The sequence below is a fragment of the Pseudopipra pipra genome, chromosome 4 (assembly GCF_036250125.1).
Source record: "Pseudopipra pipra isolate bDixPip1 chromosome 4, bDixPip1.hap1, whole genome shotgun sequence".
Taxonomy (NCBI): Eukaryota; Metazoa; Chordata; class Aves; order Passeriformes; family Pipridae; genus Pseudopipra; species Pseudopipra pipra.
In genome coordinates, this window is record NC_087552.1 from 29,759,912 (window position 1) to 29,784,593 (window position 24,682).

The following is a 24,682-nucleotide window of genomic DNA, read 5'->3' on the forward strand; positions in this document are numbered from 1 at the left end:
CAATGCAAATGCTACAGAAGGAGGTCTGAGTACACCTGCAGTCAATGAAGCATCAAAAATGCAAGTAAGAACTTGGGTAGTCATGCTGCTTGGAGGCTTTTCTGCTCACAATTTAAGTAGGATTAAAATATAATGGGCTGTTGCTCTCAAAACTCAAGCATACAAATACGTATCTACATGCTTTCACTTTTATGAGAACTGTAGAGCTGATGAAAGGAACTCCAGCATGCCCTCACTGGAAATGTCTGGTTAAGCACACATCCAAAAGCTTTCCTATATAATGATCACAATGCATAAAGCTGGCCAAGTGGAGCATATTAGGACAAGGATATTTGATTCAACAACCTCATTTGCCATAAATGTAACTGCAGTTGTGATTCCCCAGAGGTAGCAGCATTTCAGACAGGCATCCATGATTTCTACATAGAAATGTACTTGTCAAATGCATCAGCCAGAACCACATTGCTGTCACAGCTCAGCCACCATTATTACTTCCTATTCTGATTGTGGGCGAACACCATATGCAGTGTGTGCATACATATGGACAATGCTGCCTTCTAGCTCGCAGCTACCATCCTGCCTGCAGAGCAAAGGGACTGATCCTGATTGATTTTAAGCACTTCTAAGTATTCGTACGAAACGCTACTATCTCAAATCTACTGTTTTAAAACTTGCATGCTTTAAATTAAGCCATTAAATCCGTACTTAGTGCATAAGTGTCCTGAATTCCTGAATAGCTCTTAAATCAAATATTATGCAGATCAAATCAATCATTTTAAGTCATTTTTTAAAGTCTCAGCAGGTGACTTTGCAGGGAAACCTGTGGAGCCACTGAGTTTGAATTGTCATTGGAAGACCTGTCCTTCTCTCAAAAGCTACCAGGTTTAAGGGCAATCCCACCTCAATGAGTCTAGGGAAAACAATGCTGTTTTTTCCCAGCTGCAAAGCTACTCTACCCCAGGCAGCAGAGCACTCCCCACATACCCCATATAGCCTTCATTTCTGCCAGATACAGAATCTCTGCTACTTTTCAATGAACTTCCTAGAGGAAGAGTTATTATGTCTTCCTCTTCTTTGCCCTAATCATCACACACAACCTGACAGTATTTCACGGTGGTGCAAGAATGAAATGGAGCATATTCCTGAGAAGTGCTCCATTAAGCAACAGCAGAAAATTAACAGGTACCACAAAGCAATCAGCAGTGTCTCACTGTCTCCTCTTTGCTAGAAAAAAACAAGGTTGGGAGGGAAAAAGAGGAGAGGAATCACAAAGCAGGTACAATAACTGCAGAAATTATCAGACAAAGAAGAAATGGCAGGGAATTCTTCAGACTTCATACAAAACCAAGCAGTGGGATTGCAAATCATGTTAGAAAAGACAAGAAATAGATTTTGTATGTTGAAGCAAAAAATCTGAATCCCTCACTCTTTTACCCCAACTTATGTTTATCTCTCCAGCACAGTAGCTTTCCTGCTGTGACTTTAAGCTCCTTTCTGAACAAGATCACGGTTTCATAGAATGGTTTGGGTTGGAAAGGACCTCTAAAGATCATCTAGTCCAACTCTCTTGCAATGAGTAGGGACATCTTCAGCTAAATCAGGTTGCTCAATCTGTGAGTGTCCACACCATTCTTGTGTTGGGGGCCTCAGAGCTGAATGGTGTCTCACCAGAGCAGAGGAGCAGAACCTCCTCCCTTGACCTGCTGACCACACTGGTTTTGATGCAGCCCAGGATACAATTGGCCTAGTGGGCTGCAAGTACACATTGCTGGCTCATGTCCAGGATTGCAACCCCCAGCGCCTCCAAGTCATTTTCAGCAGGGCTGTTCTCAATCCCTTCACCCTGCAGCCTTTATTGGTACAGAAGTTTGCCTCAACCCAGGTGCAGCAACTTGCACATGGCCTTGTTGAACCTCACTAGGTTCCCATGGGCCCACTTCTAGAGCTTGTCCAGGTCCCTCTGTATGACATCCCTATGTGTAAAGATCCTGTCTCTGTTAGCCTGTTCCAGCAAGGCTCGTGGTGCCAACACTCACCTACTTGCAATGGGCCTGCAATCGCCAAGGGCATGGTAATCTCTGCCAGCTCCTGAAGCTCACCCCCCCTGCTCCTTGTGGTTGTTAGGGCATGGGGATCAGAAGGAATGGGGATCAGGAGCATGATAGGGACAGCTCTGAACTGAAACTGCTGCTACCCCTGCTGAGCATCTGTACACACACAATCACATGGACTCCATGCCTCCCTGCACTTTTTTCTTCCTTTTTCATATCTGTCAGCTAAACCAAAAATCCAAATGCAAAATGTAGCACTTGGGAAAATTTTGTGGGTTTGTGGTACTCCCTGGAGGGCTCTGGGTCTCTGAAGCAATGAATGGATTATAATGAGTCATAAATATAGTACTTTCATCAGTGACAGGATCCTATTCTGCTATTCACATAATGTAAAGGCAAACTGCCCATTTTCTCCAGACCAGTAACCTGAAATCTCAAAGAGGGAAAGAAAAATAAAGAGAAAGCATCTCTAGGCACAAATTAAGCAGACAAATATGCAAGTCAACATATTTAGCAGCAGTTTTGGGAACTTTGAACAAGAAAAATAGGTGCAATTGTCTTTTAATTATTTTGAAATATAATACCGGAACATCTAGATCAGAACAAAAGCACTATATTCAGGAGAGGAAATGAGGATGCAGTTGTACTTATGATCACTCTTCATTTTTGTGACCCCTTTGAATCTCTTTGTTGTAAGGCACATCCTAAAACACTGCTGCAGGTTTTACGAATTAGAGTTATTTACAAAAATTACTGTCCATCCAGAAGAGGTGAGCCTTTCTTCCTCCATATGAGTCACCTCTCATTACAGTTTGCTGAGCCCTGGCTTACCTGCTCAGCCTCAACATTCCCACTGCCTATTTGCCTGCTTCTGCCAATAATATCAACTCTTATGACTTTGACATCATGCTTAATATAGAGATCTTTTGTATCCAAGCTGGTAAGTAACCAGCTTCCAGACTGTCTGTTGCACTCTGAATCTGAGAAAAACTGTCAGTCATCTTTTTTTTAAAGCAGCATTTGGATAAACCAGATGGACTATTCCTTTTCTGAAATCACACCCTCTGGGTGGATCCATTTCACATAGCAAGTTTATATGGGTAAAATTGCATGACAGAAGACAGATTGCTGATTTCCAGTAATTACGAGGGCCATCTTCCTGGGCTTTTCTGCTTAAACGAGGAACGCACTTTTCATATTTCAGTCTGGTAAAAGTCCTGCCATCGTTGCCCCGTTTCATCATGATCCTAGTGATAACCCCCTCAATAACCCTGCACCACACTGATGTCAAAAGCAAATAAAGAGCAGGATATCACATGCCTGCATTTGAAATATAAGCACAAAGACATTCTGAGTCAGTTCAGTGCCTGTATAAGAGGGACATAGCACAGTGATTTAGGGACTTCAAGGGAAGAGGGTGCAAGTAAAGACATGCGGATGACAGCAAGGTCTAACTTTCCTGAGCTTTGGAAGATTCAGTACTATAGCATGCACCTATGGAGATTTTTGTATTAAAATAAGAACAAAGGATGTGGGACAAACATATATATTGAGTCAGTGTAGTTTGTCTGCACTCTAAGAGCACTAATAAGCACACAGCTCAAGTAGAGTGCTGAGCAGAGGTGTGAATGCCAACATGTTTCCAAGGCTGAGAAAAAAAAGATTCTTTCTTGATGTTCTTCCCAGTTGTTGCTAAGAAGTTTTGCTGGTTTTTTCCCCTGCATTTGCCAAGAGACCTGTCTAGAAAATTTGCATATGTATATTACCCACTTAAAATGGAAGAGAAATCATGGCTCAAGTAAGATGGTTCTCTGGTACTGACATAACTAAAAGAAAGCAAGTGGCATCAATAAAAAGAAGTAGCTGAAGTTTTCCAAAGTAGGTGGTTACAATTGCTTGTTTTCTCTTTAATGGAGACTGCTCAAAGAAGTGTTGAAAATCAGGCTACTTAGTTTGGTATTTCAATCCAAATAGGAATTCAAGACATAATCAACTAAGAAAAAAAGAATCATGAATATTCCCACATGCTTTGTACCTCAGAATTTCCCCCCACACCTTGCAGTGTCCATTTTCATATAAAATCTTTACACTCACGTTAGAGTAGCAAAACCAGAATTTATTTTCAACTGTCAGTATTCTTTTTAATTTTGACTTTCATTTCCAGTAAAGTTTCCATTTCCAAAGTAACTTAAGACTTTTCCTCCTTCCTTCCACAATTTCCACTTCATTTTTCATTTTTTTGGTACATGTTTGTTTGTAATTTTAGACTGCAATTCCAACAGCAACTCCCTCCTTCCTTGCAAGGGCTTTCAAAAAACCTGAAAGATTTAGGCATGCAAATTCCCAGGCATATAACTTGTTAAAGCATCGCTGAAAGTCCCAGCCCATATGGAAAGCAAAAACAGTTTTCCAGAAGCACATTTATGACCTATCAGAAGGCCAGTTTTCCGTGATTTGCAGCCATCAGTGGCTCCCAGTACTGTAACTAACTCCACATGTGAGCAGTCCCATCGACTCCAAGAGAACTGCTCATAGTTTGAAGTTAAGTTAACAATAATTAAGCAGATCGTACAGAGCGTTTGCTCTCTTTCCATCTCGGAGAGATACTATTAAGAAGGTCAATACTTTTATTCCCATTGTACAGACGAGGAAATGGAGGTGACAGGACTGGGCCAACCTGAATGGCAGAGGCAGGATAAATACCATAACGAATAAAGGCTACTGGTTATTACCCTTCTTGCAAAGTGCTTAATTACTAAAGTCTCATAAGAAAACGTATGAAATAGAATCCATTTCCCTGTTCTCCCTCTTTCACAAGCACTGATTCCAGCTAATCATCATTCATCCTTCGTACCATCATATGAAAGTTAACTACAGAGAGAATAAAAAGAGTATTTATACAGCTAAGGAAGGATTTACATAGTTGGTTCCTTAGGAGCTTTTACCACGTACTGGATCAAAAATCAATTTTTAAAAAATTGTCTAAATAAATACATATTTGCCTTACAGACTTTAATAGCTCATTCAGAGCCCTGATGGTGCAGTGAGTAAACAAACTTCACTCTTTGATATTACTACAGGAATTTTCTGACTCATCCACAGGTGTGCAGGACCACTCACCTCAATCACCGTTACTCTAGAGTTCCCACTGCAGAGGCTTTGCTTCTCATACCAGATGGACCACTGGCAGGAGGAGATGCTATGTCTTATGACGATCTCAGACCTATCTGGAATACCCTGCCATTTGCCATGTCTTTCCCAGCCCTTGGCAAGTCAAAAATCGCATGCTGGTTTTCACTTTAAATAGCTGGTGTGCATTGCAGCTGTAGCACTGTAACACATAGCTCGCTCCCTACTTCATGTATTCTTATCTGGGATAACTAAGCACCTAATCAGTCTTTTTATCAGCAGTGGAGGGTTCTTGCTGCCTGCCCTACAAGTTTGTCTGATCATTAGAATACAACTTTCTCTAGCAGAAGAGCTATATTTATCTTAGATCTAACTCATCTTCCACTTCAACATGACAGTAGTTAGTTTAATGTTAAAAATGATGTTGTTTCAGACCTTCATGCTTCTGGGCACTGAAATAGAGTAGGCAGAGCTGTGAATATGTAATCTTGGCATGACTTCTGCTTTCCATTTCCTTTACTGGCCACCAGTGAGATATTACAACAAATATATTTCTGGCAGAACCAATTCTGTAAGAGATTTCTATCTCCTTTTGCTTAATTATTTTTTGGCTTGGACTTTTAGCCAATTATCTTTAAATTAATTGTGAGAGGAGGGGAAGATTTCTTTGGGTCTTTTGGTCTCAAAAATATTGCAAATACTTTTTTTTTTTAATTCTGTCTCCTCAGACACATCCAGAGTGTCCATGGGACAATGTATGAAAGTTACCCACAAATTTCTCAGTTTTTTGATGTCTCATGACATGTCAATGTCATCATTCTCCTCTCGTTTCCATACCAGAGTCAAGAATTTTTGTTGCTTAAGCAAAGCACTGGCTTTCTTTTAAAGCCCATATCAGGTATGTATCCCAGACGGATCAGAGAGAAAATAACCTGTGTGCATCTTCTGCTGGTTCAGGTCCCAACATGATATTCAGTACTCTGCAGTCAGTGTTATTAATTCGTGTGACTCGGTTTTGGGGTTTTAACTACACTACTCATGACCCTGAGCTGCTCCCTACAGCAATTCCCTCATGATTTTTATTTAAAACAAAAAATAAATTGAGTCACTTTCAACTTCTAGCCTTTTGCTTGTCTGGGGTGGCAAAAGTGCTCCTTGCTGTTGGTTTGTTCTCTTCCGTAGATTTTTCCATGGACAACTGTCTCATACCTGATAGTCTCCAATGCTCCACAACTACCTATTGTTAAATACTGCTGGCAGAGAACCTGGCACACAATTTTATGCACCTATGTAATGTGTGTGTAAAAATGACAACAAAAATTGATTTAGCTATTACGACAGCCAGAGCACTGCCTTTTCTCTTTTTGTAGTCTGTTGACTACAGATGGTGCTGGAAAACCCAAATGAAGGGCTCATACAATCTAAAACAGGAGGCATGTATTTAACATTTACAGTGAGAAATGCAAACACTAAATGAAAATAAATAGGGTTTCCCGTAGGACCCTTCTCTTTTGTTGCCCAGTGAGTATTTTCTAACTAAAATGTTATTTTTAGTATTGCTTCTGTGTGATACAACAAGCCTTACACAAATTGCTGTGGAAAGTCTGTGGAAATGTACATTTAGGTTATATGTGGTTACAAAACTGGTGTTTGGGGAACCATCTCATAAAAATGTAGTTTGCACCCTTGGGACCTAGTTTATAGGGGGATCCAAGTTGCATTTTATCCAATTAAAGTTTCTGCTATGATTTTTAAGCTTACTATGTTGGCTTTAGTATCTCTGACTATAGGTTTTTCACTTCCTGCACTAGGTAGTGTTTAGAAATGTAGCTTTCTTTCTATAAAACATTTGAAATAGCTTGAAAAGACATAATAAACTATTAGATTACAACATTTCATAAACACTAGCAATCTCTTATACAAGAAAATATACAAAGGTTGATCTAGAAAACAAAAAAATATTCTAAAAAATCACACAAAATTATTTCATAAGATCTTACTTTCATGTTTTACCACACATTTTCCTCAACTTATGACTAATTTCACTTATCAGATATTATCTTTCTCCCACAGGGATTACTTTTCTTTTCTACTTTTTTCTCCAAAGCATAACATTTGTCATAAATTGTCTCTGTGAAATGTGGTGATTTTAGATCAACAAAATTCCTTTTCTACAGGGACCTCAATATTTCCAAATCAAAACACTTTTTGTATTAGAGAGACCTTTAATTCATCATTCTACTGAAATGTAGGGAAGGATTAATTCCCTACCACGAGTCAATTACCTCCTAAAAGTCTTCATATCATAGGTATCTATTGACTGGTAAAGAAATTTGGGATGGACTGCAAACCACTTTGGTTGAGATTATATTGAATGCACATACACCATCTCATTTTAAGCTCTTAATTTAGGTGCCAAAATTATTCAGCAGGTCAGACTGCCAGAGGATGCCCCAGAACACTCAGTCAGCCTGTCAGTTTCACGTCAGCCTCTGACAGAGAATCCCTTTTGCTGACTACAGAAGGAGGTGTGAATTATCTCTGGAAAGGATCTCATCTCATCCCAGTCTTCCAACTAATTCTGCTACTAGACACCTTGCACTTTGTTCCCTAAGTAGCTCAGTGAAACTGAAGGAGTTGGAAGTACTGTTAAGACTGATCCTGCGCCTGAAGTCCACAGGACCACATCTGCTGTCATGTCATTAATAGGCAGGGCACAGAAGTCTCTCCATCCCATTACTCTGCCTTCTGAAAATTTGCTTGGTAAGGGAGAGCCCCTACCATGAAGGCTTTAGAATCTACATAGTCAGAGAAACTACACAAACCAAACCAAAGAAACCAGGCATGAGGATATATAGCAGGCTGGTAATGGTGTGAATAAGGGTACCTCAAGCCTTTACTTGGATGTTCAGCTACAGCACCAGGACAGATGCCTCTAAAATAAAGGAGGTATCTACTGAATCTGCTGGCTGCGTTCAGGTGCTGAGAAACTCTCCATGGGATTTTATAAAAATTCTGCCTAGTGGATGCAACATTACTGCACAACAGATGAGCACTCTTATAAGGTTTGTCATCTAGTACTTTCTGGAAAGCATGAGCAATTGATCCATATTGCCCCAAAAGCTTAGTAGAACCAATAACATTTTAAATGCTTGCATGACACACACAGTGACTACCTTCTCACATTACTCAACACATTTGAGCTACAAGGTCCCAAACTGAATTTGTCCCAACTCCATGAGAAGAGATGTGTTTGGGGCAGAAGACAGAACCAGTAAAAAAAAATTATCACATGCGTTTGAGGAAGTAATTAAAGAGGAAAGATTTTTGCAAGCAGAAAAAGACTTGATTCCCTGAATAATAAATTATTAATTGGAAATTATTCATTCAACTTCAATAAATAAAGCCTCAGTTTGTTTTTTCAGAGGAAAAAGAAATCCACAATATTCCACAAAAGCCAAAAAGGAAATATTAGAGATATTATTTACACTCAAACAGAATGGATTATTCACAGGGTGCTGAAAGCAATCTTTCCAACTAAGCGATGCATCATACTGTCAAGAAGCCAAGTTTTCAGAAGGGCTCATCACCCAGCAACTCCTGCTGAGAGCAGTAGCCTATTGAAAATCTAGCCACTTCATGGGCATGCCTAAACAAGAGCTGGTGGTTTTGGAAACCTGCCCTTGGCTTCCCCTACTCACACACTATGCACTCTACCTTATACAGGCCATCCCACACAGCCACATGTTCTCTCTTGAATGTCATTATCTGCAGAGTGACAAAGACAACCTGCAGCATCTTCAGATACAGTGAGAGAGAATATAAAGCAAAATTCTGGCATGCTTCCCATCTTTCCAGGTTTTTCCAAATCTCCAAAGGGGGCAATGCAGCCCTTTCCCTACAGGCTGAATGCTGGCAAGAAGAAAGTAGCATGACCAGAAGAATAGAATCTCTAGTTCTAATAAAGCCGTCAGGGTTGACATAGAGTATCTGCTGCTTTTCCATTCTTCTCCATCTCAAGCAGGATGGAGGGATTATGCAGATGAGCCACTATATTGTGTCAGGCTCAGAAACATTGTCCTGTATGCTTGGCATAGCCTGAATTCATTTCTATATCCTTGAATGCCCGCAGCTATGAACTGTCTTGGTGGGATAAACACCTTAACAAAGCTGTTTAGCAGATTTAGTAAATGGTTCTGGCAGGCAAAAACACTTCTTGTGAATGGGAGAATGTGCTCTCAACCCCCTCGCTCTCAGAGCTTTGAAGTTTTATTTATGATGTATGTTAAAAATAAGGCACTTATTCAGGACTCATGGGCTCTTAAAGCTACGCTGCTTCTTTCACGCAAGCACAGAAATATCATTCCAGCTGTAAAACCCTTCGCACTTCCCAGCCACAGAATAAGACACAGCCAGCTTTTCACTGCTAGTTCATCACTGCATACCTCCACACTTTAGGAGGGATGAAGAAAAAGGAAGGAAGCTTTTGATGCAGCAGCCCCATTCAGGAAAAGAGAAGCCAAGTGAGGTCCTTAATTTCCCTCTCTACAAGCTGTGTGTTCTAGAAAGGAGGTAACACAAACCCTCAGCCTCCTAAAGAGGTGTAGAGTCTAGGCACCAGGAGTTTATACAGATCCTGCAGGACCAAGTCCTTGTATTAGCACAACTGCTGGGAGCAAGTCCTATCAATGTTTCACTGCTGTTTCCTTTTCCGCAAAAGTTCAGGACCAAGAAGGCATTTTTCTTGTACACATGTATAATCAGTCCTGGTCATTCAGCCAGCCACAGCCACTGCAGCTTTCTCACTCAGTCTTTACATCTGGATTTCACTTCCATCACCACAACATATGGTCAGGACAAACACTGTGTGCAAGGTCTGACCTTACTCAAGGCTCCTCTACAGACACACACTATCAATGATAACATGAAAGACAGTACTTAATGCTCTTTAACTTTATTCCTTTTCTGATTATGCTCTCCCAAAGTCAGGTAAATTACATATTATTCCCAAGAAGAATGAAAAATAACAAATACTTAATTTAAGAATTATTAAAGTTAAATAGCTTGAAGCCTCTCAGTGGAACAACTGTTTTAAAAAAGATTACACATTTTAACCCACTACAGTACTATGATGAAACTGAAACCATGAGAATGCATCTCAACTTATCTCTTTTAAGAAGGTTTCATCCTGGTGCAACATGAAGTATTACTGAAGCAAAAGCTTGGGCCAGATGAAGTGTGGATACAGTAGAGGTGCCTTATCGAGTTATCTCAAATCCTTTTCTGCACTGGGAGCACCACAGCTGATTACAGTGAATCATGACAGCAGGGACTGCTAAAAAGCAGGCATTGTAATTTGATTGTTGATCTGGTATCTATTCTTTCTCTTTTGTGTCTCTCACGGTGGAGAAAAATAAGAGGTAATAGCAAATCAAAACAAAGAAAGCTTTAAATACGAGGCTAGCACATTACCTTGTCTTCCGTGTTTTGTTAGTATTGTAAGAATGAATTGACAAATTTGACAAGATGGGTATCAGAAGAATTTGAAAAAATGCCAAAGCTACAGAATCTAATCAAGACAGACTGTACAGCCAGCTTCTGCAGAAGAAAGGGCTGTATGCAGGTGGGCTGCATATTAAAACTGAAGGGCAGGCAGTCACTGGAAGTTTTATCCCCGATTTTATGGAAACAGAGATCGATGTTGTGAGTCTCTCCAAACAAACAAACAAACAAAAAAAAGCTCCTCCTCCCATCTTACCTTTCATCGTTAGGCAACCCACCCACTCTTTTGCCTCCCCCACACCTTGATTAGCTCCATTAACCTCCCATATAGGTAGGTTAAAATTCTGGCTGATAGCAGGTCCTTGTCATGCGAAGCATGAAGGCTGCTGCAGTGCATCTGAAAAATGGCAGGCTTCTTCACAGCACATTGCCTCAAGAGGCTAAGTCCAATTAGAATATCATCCGAGATCAGTTTTAATTTAGCTTCTATTTATGACTACTTGGCTTAATAAATTAATTTAGTTTACTATACAAACAAAACCACAGATCTGGGAAGGTGAACAGATTCATATGATTTCTGGAGAGGCCTTTAACCACATGTTGCACAAGAAACTAATGATTTGGACTGTGACAGTCTCAAATACCTCCTTGATTCTGCTGAAGTCTAGGCTTATTCTTGACATGTTTCTTCAGTGAGTGAGGGAAAGATGACAAATAAACAGTAAATAGAGTTATTAAATAGAGATAAATTAATAGTAAAGAGAAATTGATTGTATTAAGTAGTGATAAATCCAGTTGTCTCATACTTTGGCAAGAGTAGAACCTTGATTCAAGAAGGCACTTGGGCAAATTAGGTGCTCTTTCTCCATGTTTCTGTATTGTATTAGCTGGTTTCCTTACAGGTTCTTTGTCACAACCACATTTCCCATCTAGCAAAGACGAGGTGGTTTCAGGCAATTTTACCACTTGTTCAGCACCTCTTCTCTTCCCTATGATACTTTCACTACAATAGCCACTCAGCACACACTCAGATTCACCTCTTCCTCCTTAGTCTCTGTCCAGGCCATTCTTTTCCAAGTAGCCCCTGCTCTGCACCAGTCTTGCTAGTCAGAAACCCCTCTCATAGCTTTCTCCCCAGGGTATGTACCTGATGGCTGTTCTCTAGAGCCCTGTGTCTGCTCTCCAGGAGAAAAAATTACAGTAGCTTTCTGTGCTGGATATCTGATGAGCAGAAAAGGCACAGGAACTAGGGAGGAACTTGGTGAGACATCCAGGAATCTCAGACGAAACCTTTAGGAGAAGAGAACTGAGCAACATCGGGGTCATATGCACTGCATCCAACACTCTTCAGTAATCGTGCCTGAGCAAAGACTAAGATTTGAAACATCTTCTATATCGTGCTCCAGGAGGAGCCCAGACAAAAAAACTAAGTCCCCATGGTGCGCAGTGCAGAAACATGGAAAAAGTGGGGGAAAAATTGGAAAAGTTAAGCAAACTAGCAAAATTTCTCCAAGCATTTCTGCACCTATAGCATGACAGTTAAAACTGAAGTCAGTGGTAGGTGTCAAAAAGTTGTTATTGTGTGGGAGCTATTTCTCTGATCTCCATGCAAATGCTGCATCCCTCCTTTTGATTTCAGTGAAATGCCTTGGAGCCTTTCTCTGAGCATCACTTGTTGGGTGTCAACAGATACTTTAGGTTCACATCATCCATGAAAGAGTCCAAACACCAGAAGCCAAAGAAAGATGTACCTTTTTTTTTCTATAAGCAATGGTGTTTAAACAGTTCTCAAGCACTCTCAAAGGCTTGTATTCCATTTTACAAAACAGGACGATTCCATCTGACATATGGTAGGATCAGAAGAGCAACGAGTTTTCCAAAATCAAAAGGAAAAACTACAGGAAGGGATCTGGAGAAGAAAACATTTCAAAACCTCTATAGACATGAATCTATAGTAGCAAGTGAGAACTTTTCCTTTTTCATTCGAAGGACTTTTAAATGTTTCTATTTATTGTAAATATCTCCTTCATTTTAGCCCCTTTAGCACTGCTTAGCAGGGACATATCTACTATAAATTAACTATAGCAGTATTATAAATTCCAAATGAGAGCCATGGCTGAGGAAATTCTATTCGAGTACAGTACAGCAAAAGTGAAAAATTCAGTGGAGTTTCTCAGCCTTGATACTACCATAATTAAAGTCTGGTTCAAGAACAATCTCTCACTGTAACCTCCACATTCAACTGTAATATTTTTTTTACTACAGTGTTCTCTTTACATGAAGAAATCCAGATCTCTAACCCTGACTTTACTGTTTCACATCTGACATTCTAATTTATGATAGTGCAAAACAGGTTTACTGCACTAGCAAATCAAAGTAGTGATTTTACCCTAGTTTAAATGAACTAAGGAAGCTCTCAGTAATGAAATATTAGGTCTTTTGCATTTCTAAGTTGTAACCTCCAAATTTGATGTTACAGCAGCTGAGGAGAGATGATTAGCATACCTCACCCTGTAAATATTCCAAAGTCACCATCCTTTTCAACCAACACAAGAAATTAGGATTGCAGATGTAACTCAGAAATGTTATTTGCAAGAGCAAATTAGTATATTTTATTCTTTGTATTATCTGCATAGTTTCTGTTAGTATATTTAAACTGATTGTAGAAATATTTCCTTAAACACTAGCACTGACACCTGTGCAAGACACACACATCACATCTTTTCTGAAATAATTTCAAGATCTACCCTGAGATACAATGGGTTCCAAGGAGAGCTGGCTGGAATATTTTGTAGTAAGGCAAAAATTTTTCCAGAAACTCTTTTCAAAATGCGCATCATATGCAAGATGCCTTCACAATTTTTTTTCTTTTTGACAAAGAAGCATCTCTCAGATCTATGGTCATTTTTCTCTTCTTATTAGAAAGACCTGTAAGTTGAAGACACAGTTGTTGGTGCTGTGTAGTATCATGAAAACATTCAGACGTTCCTGGTTTTCAAAACAAGCACAAATTCTCAGACTTTTTTTGAAACTCTGAAAGCTGCTGTGAAATCAGTCTGCTCTACTGCAGGGATCTTTTCCAAATTTTGATGAAGCCTTCTCTTTTCTTATACTTCCACAATTGTACTGGGGACAGAAGAGAGAAATGTACAGCAGTACGTCAATATTCTCCTACCCAAAGACAAATTTTAGAGCTTAAGTTAATTATGAGTTTTTCTTCTATAAAACTGAAATACCACCCCTACTACCCCTCAGAACATTTCTTGCAAACCCATGTTCTTAAGAATGTTTTTTTAACTAGCATTGATTTATAAAGGATTTATCCAATATTGGGTGCTAAATACATGAGAGGATCTGACTATATTTTCCAGGAATATCTCTGAATTCAATAAATTAAATTAATATTTAATGTCTGTGAACTTTGATTGTCCCTTTGGGTGAATCACAGAAACTCTTGGCCTTCACTGATAAAGCAGACAGACAAAAAATGGATTTTAGTTGATATCTGCTCTGTCTCCCCATGTACTCTTTTACTGGCAGAGATACTGGAACATGTGGTACTTGAGATCCACTTCTTTGTTTTCCATATTAAACCATAACTGGTGTGAGGCAAATCCATAAACCTGCCAAATTAATCAGTTCGGCATTTGCAGAATATAAAGCTAATCTGACAAATAAAGCTGGCAGAGTGAAAGCACAGACCCACTGAGAGCATGCAGCAAAGCTCCCACTGGTGAGAGCAGACACCGAACACACCCAAGACTACCTGTAGAATTGATGCAAAGTAGAAAGCAATTTCTTAGGATTGGATTTTTCATGGAATCTAAGATGTTAGGCACCCTGATCCCACTGTAATTCAGCTTATCAGAAGGTTCAAGCTGTTCACAAACAGCTGGGACCCAAAATTTCCATTACAGCTTTATGGTTTTTTCCAGCAGAGCTCTAAACTTTCTCTGACACCGGCTGGAACTCACATTGCACTAATACTTGCCAATATTTGCTCCTACTGCTTTGTTAGTCTCCTTACTCTAAGCATCCATTTTCGATTACTGCTGCCACACTTCTCTGATCCCATTGGGCTGATGATTGAAATTAACAATCTGCCCATCATCACTGGGCTTCACATAGATCTTGCAGAAAGTGCAGAGGCAAAGGCAAAGTTGTTCTTGTTGGCTGGAAAAAATTGCAGGCATTATTACTAAGTTTGAAGAGACTTGTCATTGGACAATGACAGAGGCAATATCTATGTGAAGCCCAGTGATGATGGGCAGATTATTAATTTCAATCATCAGCCCAAAGGGATCAGGGAAGTGTACTGATTTCCACATTGTCCCATTCTGATGAATAGACAGCGGTTTGTGTTTATTCCACTTGCTTGCCCCTCAAAGCAGCAAATAACATTTCTCCTTGCCAGTCAGTGCCCTTTTTCCCACTTGGCAAGCACTGGTTTGCTCGCTGCTGGATCTCCTTCTGCACAAGAAGCAGAAGGTTTCTTCTTGGTTTTGATTATCTCCTTATTTTTATTAGCATAGTCTATAGCAGCTCAGCTCTGGGATCCTGGCTAAAGGCCTTCCAACAGCCTTGCTCCCCTGACACCTCACTTTTCCAGCAGCACCATAAAAGCCATCTCACACACCAGCAGATTTTAAATACCCATTCAGTGGAAGGTGAGTACAGATGGACACAGTCAAGAGTTCTGGTGGTCGTCAAGGCAGTAACATTTTGATTCAGGGGAAGGCACCCAGCAATTCAGAAGTCCATTTTTGGCTACCTTACTATAACACACTACTGCTACAAAAGTGTTCCCTGGAGATACACTTGCCCACACCCCCAGCAGCATGGCTTGGCTATAGTTTCTATTAGGAATGAGTTTGATATGGGAGAGTAAACTGCATTTTTTTCAATACAATCAGGGATTGAGCCTCAGTCCTTCAGTTCCAAGAGCTGCCTTTGCTGTTGAAAGCAGCAAAGAACAGAAATAGACTCTACTCTCACATCTTCAAATCCCAAAGGATTATGTCAGAAACAGCAGGTGATCTCCAGTCCTGCTCTATCCTCTGCACAGATAGAAAACGACTTAAAAGAAAGAAACTGAAATTTCCTCCCTATGTACTTTTTTTACTCTCTACTGCCTTTCAGTTTTAAAAAATGTGAAAAAAAAAAAGACAGATAAGGGGATCTGACATCCTTCAAGTCACAAAAACATACAAAAATAGGGAGAGAGGCTGGTTTACAGAAAGAAACAAATACAAAACCAACAAAACAGCAAAACTGGCAAAGAAATTATTTGTGCCTTTTGGTTGTTTTCTTATTTCGCTTGGGATATAATAAAGCACTGAAACACCTTACTCAGAGCAGTCAGGAATCTGTCCTTATGCTGAAAAAAGCCCCGAGCAGCTTGGTCTGAATGTGTTGTTGGCCCTGTTCTGGGCATGTGGCTGCACTAAATAACTTCCTTAGTACACCTGCAATATCGCCACCGCTGTTGCTCATTCTGTCATTTGTTTATGCAAGATACTTGAAACCTTATTACTTTCGTTCAACATTTTTAATCAGAAGTATCACCAATATAAGAAAGGATCTCAAAGCAAATCCTGAACCTGGTTTGACCTTTACCTCATTCAGAGCAGATGAGAAACTACCATATGGAGCTGCATTACAGATGTACCAACTTAGCCACAACATCCAGTATGGGCTGGACAACTCTCTTAATTTCTCCAAGTGTAAATCACTCTTCAAACTAATGGGGTAGAGAAATTATAGCAGAAGAATGTTATTACCTTGCAGTTTTAAGATATCACCCTTTAAGATATCTAAGCTACAGAGGCCTCTAATTTATCTCTGGAGAAACTGCCTGCACAAATGCTTAGCTAAAAGAGGTGTATATTCATACAAATTTCAGAGTTCATATTTGCACTAGGGAGGAAAAAATACTGAAATATCCTGCAAGGAAGTCAATACATCACTGTAGACAACAAGTAAACCTTGACTGCAGTCTTCATCTCTCTGCCTTGTACTCAGTCAATGAGTATGTTGACCAGACACTGCAGATAGGGCATGACAGTGAAGGAGCTGAGACGTCTCCCAAAAATCATACAAACCTCATTTGTTAGGCCAGCACATTATCTATGGCTATCATACTCAGCACCAGAGAGGATGTTGTGCCCCCAACACATCCATATGGGGCACCCTTGGACTTGGAGAAACATCATTCTTTCTTCCAGCTACATTCCCAGGTCTGTGCCCAACCCACTTCAGAACAGGGCCAAATTCCTTTCTACCTTTTCCTGAGCTCCTTACTTTAAGAGGCATCCACATCCATCAGTTTCTTATCTACAGTCTCTTTCCTCTTTTCTTATATGTAGAGGGAAGAGCTCTGAAAAGTAACTCTCTGGCCTTCTCCAGATCTCAGCTCTGCTCTCAGACCTACAAAAGATGCTGTTAACAAAGCAAGCATTAATTCAGTGAATTGCTCTTTGCCACGCATGAACTCATTCTGCTCAAGATTTTCTTACCTTTACTTCCATTTGTTCCCTCCTCTGTTAACTCCTTTCCCAAGAAAAATTAAGTTTATTGAACCTTTTTAGTTCAGGCTTCTGAAAAGCGTTTAGCACCCATGAATCCAAAGAGTATTTTAAAAAAGTGTAATTAACCTTTAACTGTATGTATGAAAAGCTGGAAGTTTTCAGACATGCCCAGCACAGCAAACAGAGGCAGGAATATATTTATTTCAGCATCACTGGTTAACCAGGAACTGCAGGAGCAGACCTCTGAAAAAAAACTTCTCTTTGACACCATCCATGATTAAATGGCAATATAGACACAAGTGTCTCACTCTTCTCTATAACAGAGTGTTCCATTTCTGGTCTTTTATTACCAGTTTCAAGAATAATCTTCTGCTTTATGGGGCAGGGGAAAGAAGGCAAGCAGAAATCAACATTTCTATTGAATGGGAAATTCTAGTAATTCAATCTCTTTTTCTTCTGTGTAGGAGAAAATAGAAGTGCTTACAAGAAAGCACTAACTTTTTTTTTTTTTTAAAGAATGAAAGAGTTCAGGACAAAGATGCTTCATTTTTATTAAACAGTTTCTCAATTGAAATTATTTATTTTACTTTCCTGACTGAAGAAGTCGCATTCCATTTTGCTGAGCCAAACAGACACTAGTCGTGTTAATCCTGTTCCAAGTTCCACCAGGCCTGCCTAAGAGACAGCAGACTTATTGTTCCTTCTTTCATCAGGAGCACATGGAAATGCCACAGGCCACTTCATATTCCACAGCACTGGGATAATGCAACATCCCCTCATAGTCCATGCAGTTCCTGATACAGAAACTTCCAAATGACTAGGGAAAGTGGCCACACAGGAAACAGCTCCACAATTGGTTAGCCTTCTTAATCAGTACAAACTCCCTTTCATTTAACAAAATTAAATACTGTAACCTCCATTTGACTCAGTTGCACCTGACATGTCCCTTCTGAGTCCCCATTTCCAGGCTCATCTGTCTTGCCACACAGTAGTCAAGTCACTCAGGTCCTTGCAAAGCACTACATCACATAGCTCCCAGCACCCTGAATTTGATTTACTCTCCTTCTCAAGGACCTAATCTCCCCACTTCACTATTTGCTTGTGGAAATATCTCACACTGCAAAGCAAAGTTTCAGTTTCTGTGGAAAACTACCTCCTGAGTAAGCGAGGAAAAAAAAAAAGAAGCCAAAATATCTCTCTTTACTGTATGCGTAATTTTCTGTCACCAAACATTTTAGGCAAAACACGAAAGCCTGTAGTGTTTTCAGCAGTTTATCAAAACTATTTATTTTTGTTCCCAGAATACCCAGCAGTCATGGCATTTTCTTGCTTTTGTTGAGAAATTAACTTTGCCCTGAAGGGAACCATGTCATTGTTCTCTACATCTATCCTGCTATGCCACAGAGCAGCTCCCAGCGTTACCAACCTGTGTGCCTCTGGAGTAGCCATTCCCCTGATGAGACAGACACGGAGTCCACCACTGGGACTGCAGAGCCAAGTGCAGTCTCCCAGTCTGGAGAGACCTTTGAGCTCCTGAAAGTGGAGACAGAGAATAAGGAGAAAGGTAAGTAATTGTTCTCCTCAGAGTTCTGGTACCAGCTCAAAACTTTTCTGTTTAGGGTTGGAGATAACAGAATAAATAAATTCTTCCAGGAACAGTGTTCTCCTATTTTGTGTTCTTGCCCACTAGTTTCTCTATTTTTAGATACATATCAAGAAATCCAGACAGCTTTTTTCCTTTCCCAAGATGCACATTTTTTTGGCATGGTATTCCAGCTCTTCAAGTGTTTTTCATGATCCATCTCCAGCCTGATTTTGCTGTGGTGTTTGTACAATAAAGTCAACAAAATGCAAACTTTGGAGCACTTGAATCATAAAGACACTAAGTTTTCCATCATCTGACAATTTCTATTAAATCCTTCACACCACTCATTTTCCTGACTCAGGGTAACCACAAACTACAATATTTAAGTTGTAAATTAGAACCTTTTATACTATTTGAAAGCCCAAATCATCTAGTTGCTAAAGAGATTAAGTATTTAAAAATCATTTTTCTCTGAAACCTTTCCCATTAGAATTAGCTGGAAATGAACCAGCATCAAGTGAATGGGTTTCCTCTATCATTAAAACGTGAGATCAATACAATGAAGATGAATATCAGTAGTGTTGAGTCACCTTTTTTGTGTCTCTGGTTAAACTGCTCCAAGCACAAATGCAAATGTTTCCATTGCTTCCTACACATGGGTTTTAGCAACTTGAAACCCACCTGAATGTAGTGTACAAAATTCACTTGAATATAGTACTGCTTCCTGCGTCTGTAACACTGAGTGGGCCAGGAAAGGTGAACAAAACTGTGCAAGAAAAAGGGTAAGTTTAACACCACGTAAGAGCATGCTTAAGGGTATAAATAGAAAACTCATTTTTCTCTGTCCCTTTCTGGCCAATTAAGCATTATTACATTTTTTTTTAATCAGGAAAAAATAGTAGAGGAGGCAAGAAAGAAAAACGTGACAAAACAGGGTAGATAATGTATTTTTCTCCTTTCAAAGTCTGAATTTTGGAGAAGGAAAAAAGGTTATTTTTTTCTAGTCTTTGCTTGTTAGAAATAATCCTGTAACTTGACTCATGTTTGCACATGGTCTCTAAGAAACATAGCTAGAAGAAATTGTTGAACTTGTTAAAGCATAACTTCACAAAGCAGATTAGCAGAGCCTTTTCTTTAGCTAGGCAGGCCCCTCAATAAAAGTTTCATATAGTTAAAACCAGCAAAAAGCACAGGAATGGTCATACTTGGTCAGAGAAAGGACTTGCCTAGCCCCATAGATGCTCTTGGACAGAAGTCATCTCATACTCCTGACCTTAGGCATCCACTGAAATATGATATCTTCCACGTGGTCCATGGTTGACAGACACCTTGTGCCAAAGAATTTTGAGCCAAATGTTGCTTTTATATATTTAGCAAGTTTCAATCACTTTATTTTCAATAAACCTCAAGAATCCCCACCGAAACAGTAAAAGCTTTTATCAATGAATGGCAACCACTACATTATATGTCAAGTGACACTGGAAATAAATTTCAGTGAAGAGCCATCTCCTCTTGCTTTCAGCTAAAGTCTCTCCGGTTTCCCCGGAAATGCTGCCTGGGGTTGTGATTTAGCAATTGGGACTGGAATAGTGGGGACATGGGGTGAGACATAGTAGAGGAACTTGGGTGGTGCCAGTTCTTTAGCTTCAATATCAGTGGGTAACTCCATGATTTCTGCAAATATAAAATCACTGAGACATATATCATCCTGGTAGTATAAGTTGAGTGGTGAGATACATATTTCTTACATGGGGGATTGGGACGCAGACAGCACTCTAATTTGATCTCTTGGCTAACGGCAGCAAAAAGGAATTTAATTTGTATGGTAAGAGATAATGGTCCTAACTGCCAGATCCTGAGCCTCTCAGGCTTGATTCAACAAAATAAATTTGCAAGAATGCAATGAACTACTTCAGTCCTGGTCAAAGGTTGTCTGTCTGCACCTTCTGCTGCTATGAAAGAGGGCGTGCACTGGCCTGACACATCTTAGCAAAGTATGCGGGGTTCTGGCTTTCGGTAGTGCAACATATGATGGAGGATTCTCCTCACAGGAGCAAATATGAATGTAAAGTGTGGTCTGGATAAGACCTCTACTGGCTGTCCATTTGGTGCTGGTACTTTGTGTCTTCAGTCTGAATAGCTTAGACCTAAATATCAGATCAACAGTGAGAGAGTGTGAGAGGATATACTCTGCTCTTTTTAACATTCTGAGAGAGAGGGGACCCCTTCTTGTGTTTTCATTGATACAAGCCTATTATGAGTAATGTACATTTGTTGTTGTGCCTTACATTGCTCTTTGCTAGTCATGCTTCCTTGTGTGGAAAGAAAGCTGATCTTCCTGCCTAAAAAGGACTGTACCAGCACCAAGTGGTATAATGTAGCCATGTGTATTGGGTGGCCAGGTTTTGGTAGTGGGTGAGCTACAGGAGCAGCTTCCCCTGTGTCTGATAGAGCCAATGCCAGACAGCTCCAAGATGGACCCGCACCTGGCCAAGGCCAAGTCCATCAGTGACGGTGGTGGTGCCTCTGGGATAACATGGTTAAGATGCAGGAGTAAAAAAACCCTGCACAACTCTAGTTGGAGACAGGAGTGAGACTATGTGAGAGAAACAGCCCTGCAGACACCAAGGTCAATGCAGAAGGAGGGGAGGGAGGTGCTCCAGGCATTAGAGCAGAGGTTCCCCTACAGCCCGTGGTGTAGACCATGGTGAGTCAGGCTGTCATCCTGCAGCCCATGGAGGTCCATGGTGGAGCAGAGGTTCACTGGCAGCCCATGCAGGTCCCCATGCCAGAGCAGGAGGATGCCTTAAGGAGGCTTTGATCCTGTGAGAAGCCTGCAATGGAGCAGGCTCCTGGCAGGACCTATGGCCCCATGGAAAGAGGAGTCCACACTGGAGCAGGTTTGCTGTCAAGACTTGTGACCCTGTGGGGGACCCACGCAAGAGCAGTCTGCTCCTGAAGGACTGTACCCTGTGCAAGGGATCCATGCTGGAGCAGTTTGTGAAGAACTGCAGCCTCTGGGAAGGATTGATGATGGAGAAGTTCCTATGGGACCGTCTCCTATGGGAGGGACCCTATGCTGGAGCAGAGAAAGAGTGTGAGGAGTGCTCCTCCTGAGGAAAAATGAGCAGCAGTTATAACAAGTGATGAATTGACCACAGCCCCCATTCCTATCTCCCTGTATCGCTGAGGTTGGAAGGAGGTAGAGAAAATCAGGAGTGAAAATGAGCCTAGAAAGAAGTGAGGAGTGAGGAGGAAGGTACCTTTAATATTTAGTTTATATTTCTCATCATCCTACTTTAATTTGGTTATTAATAAATTAAATAAATTTTTCCCCAAGTAAAATTTTTTTGCCTGCGACAGTAATTGGTGAGTGATCCCTCCCACCCATATCCCAATCAACAAGCCTTTTTTGTTATATTTTCTTGCTCCTGCCCAGATAAAGAGGGGAGCCATAGAATGACTTTGGTGAGTACCTAGTGTGCAGCCAGGGTCAACCCATCCCACCCAGGAAAAAGCTGCTGAGGTTAGCAATTATCTCAGGAGAGGTGAAGACACTGGATGCTACCTAAATGCTGCTGACCTGGGGTATATTCCTGTGCAGCAGGAATATACCAACCTGGCTTTTGAGCTAGTAGGAATTGCTTGTTGCTCGTTATGTTTGAGCTCCACAGAAGTGTGATTTCCCAGGGGTCTGGTAGCTCAATCAAACCATGTTTCTGAACAAAAGGATGACTTTAGCATTTAGAGACCATGTAAGTACTTCCTTATAGCAGTGACCCTGCAGGAGATGAAAGCTATGCTTCTGGTGTCAATTCATTAATAGAAGACCTTTATGCCAAACTACAGCTACTTGAATGGATTTCCCATAGATTTTTCACCATGCGTTGGGATCACAGCAGGAAACTTATTAGATGTGACCTCATCAGAGGGAAGAAAAAGGTGAGAAAAGGTGATAGATTCATGAAATCAATTTGGACATGCACAGCTGATATTTAGAGAGAGAATTTTCTTCACATGTTCTCCATTTTTAATAAGCCTCTTTCACAGTAGAAACTATTTTCTTCTATCTTGCCTCCCAAGGTTTGTCTTTCAAGAACTAGCCTCAAATTGCCTAAAAGCAAAGCAATCAGCTATTTTATTTGGTGAATCCCTGACTTTTTCCATACCACTCTGGTAATGAATGACGTCAAAATGGGAAGACAGATCAAGACTTCTGCTAGCCACAGGGCAGGTGGGGTTTTGGAAGAATGTTTCAAGTATTTTTCTCTGCCTTTGTGCAGTGGGAGATACCTAGTATAGTGATTTGCTCTGTGTAGTGTGTTGCCCCATCATCCCCCCCACTATCAATCTCAAGTGAGAGGCAGAGCCAGATTGCTTCAGGGCCTGTGAGATAATCACACACTTGCTACCAATGGGAAAACACTTCCTGCTATGTGTAACAAACCCAGGTAATTCTGTACTTTCCACAAGCTCATCTCTACCCATGATGCCTAGTATGCCTGGGAAGGTCTTGTGATTGAGCCTTTGACCATGTCTTTTACACCTGCCTCCTGCACAATCTTTCAGGGGACTGTCCATCTGATCTAGTGGAAGGTGTTCCTGCCCATGTCATGGGTGTTGGAACCAGATGATCTTTAAGGTCCCTTCCAATCCAAACTGTTCTATGGTTCTGTGATTCTATGATTCCATGATTGTGGCTCATTCTCGCTTCTGTTGCGTGGTTTCATCTGACTCTCTACACTGAAGTTGTACAACAGCAAACAGATCTTTGTATTTTTCTCTTAGTTTACATGAAGAAGTTTAGCTCCCATTTGTTCCCCATAGCATTTCTTTTTTTTAAATGAATCCTCCATGAAAGAAATATTCCAGCCTGAAATTTGCCTGTGGCAATGTGGTAGCAGCTCTCAAAATCATCTCTCTGCATTGACAGATCCATCTAAATTGGTTGCACAAAGAACTAGGAACTAGGGGGCATTGAAGGAGACCAGCAGGTTGCAAGCAATTTGTAGTGCCGGTCCAATGGACTGAGTGGTCCTAGATCCAAACCTTCCTGTTAATAATGACACTTTGGGGGATTTCTACTCCTATAGGTGAGTGGGGGCACAAAGGTCATTGCTTTTTTAAAGAGCAGACAATTGCAACAACATGGACATCTAGCCACACACTTTTTATGCCGTAACACTGTTATGAAATTCAGTGCAATGTGCTCCATAATAAAAGTGAACTGAATAGAATGTATTTTACTGACACAAGGGACTGCTTTTCATTTCTCTCCCACTACCATCTGCCCCAATGTTCTATCAGGTTTTTTCAAAAACACTGTGTTTTACTTTTCCATAACATCTCAGATTTCAGTGATTGTACCATCATTTTAAAAGCATCCACCCTGGGAGAAGCACTGACTGCATTAGAAATGCAGAGCTGAGGTTCAGCAGACATGATTTCTAATTCCATCCTTGCCATTGCCTTACAGATACAAGCAAATCATAGAGACATGCTTGAAAAATTATCTCCCCACTGCACACAGATAAAAATTTAAGAAAAAGTAAAAGCTGTTCAGTTGGAGGTCTTCAAAAAGAATTTTTTTCAATTGACATGTCGGTTCCAGATTTAGTAACTGCAGGATGTGTGTGGGTGTGTGTGAGTGGAGGCTAGAGGGGTGAGAGGGTACCTTATGAAATAAAGCAGAACTACAATTTTAATCCAGAGTTTCCAAATGGAACAGTACCAGAATTGCATCAAAACTATTTTTCAGGGGAAAAAAATGCAGTTTTCTTCTAAAACTTGCATTTTTATCTCAAAACATGTTTTCAAACAGCTTTCATACCCCATATATCAATGATTGAAAAGATATGGACTGTAAGCAGCTTCTGTCCTGCAATAAG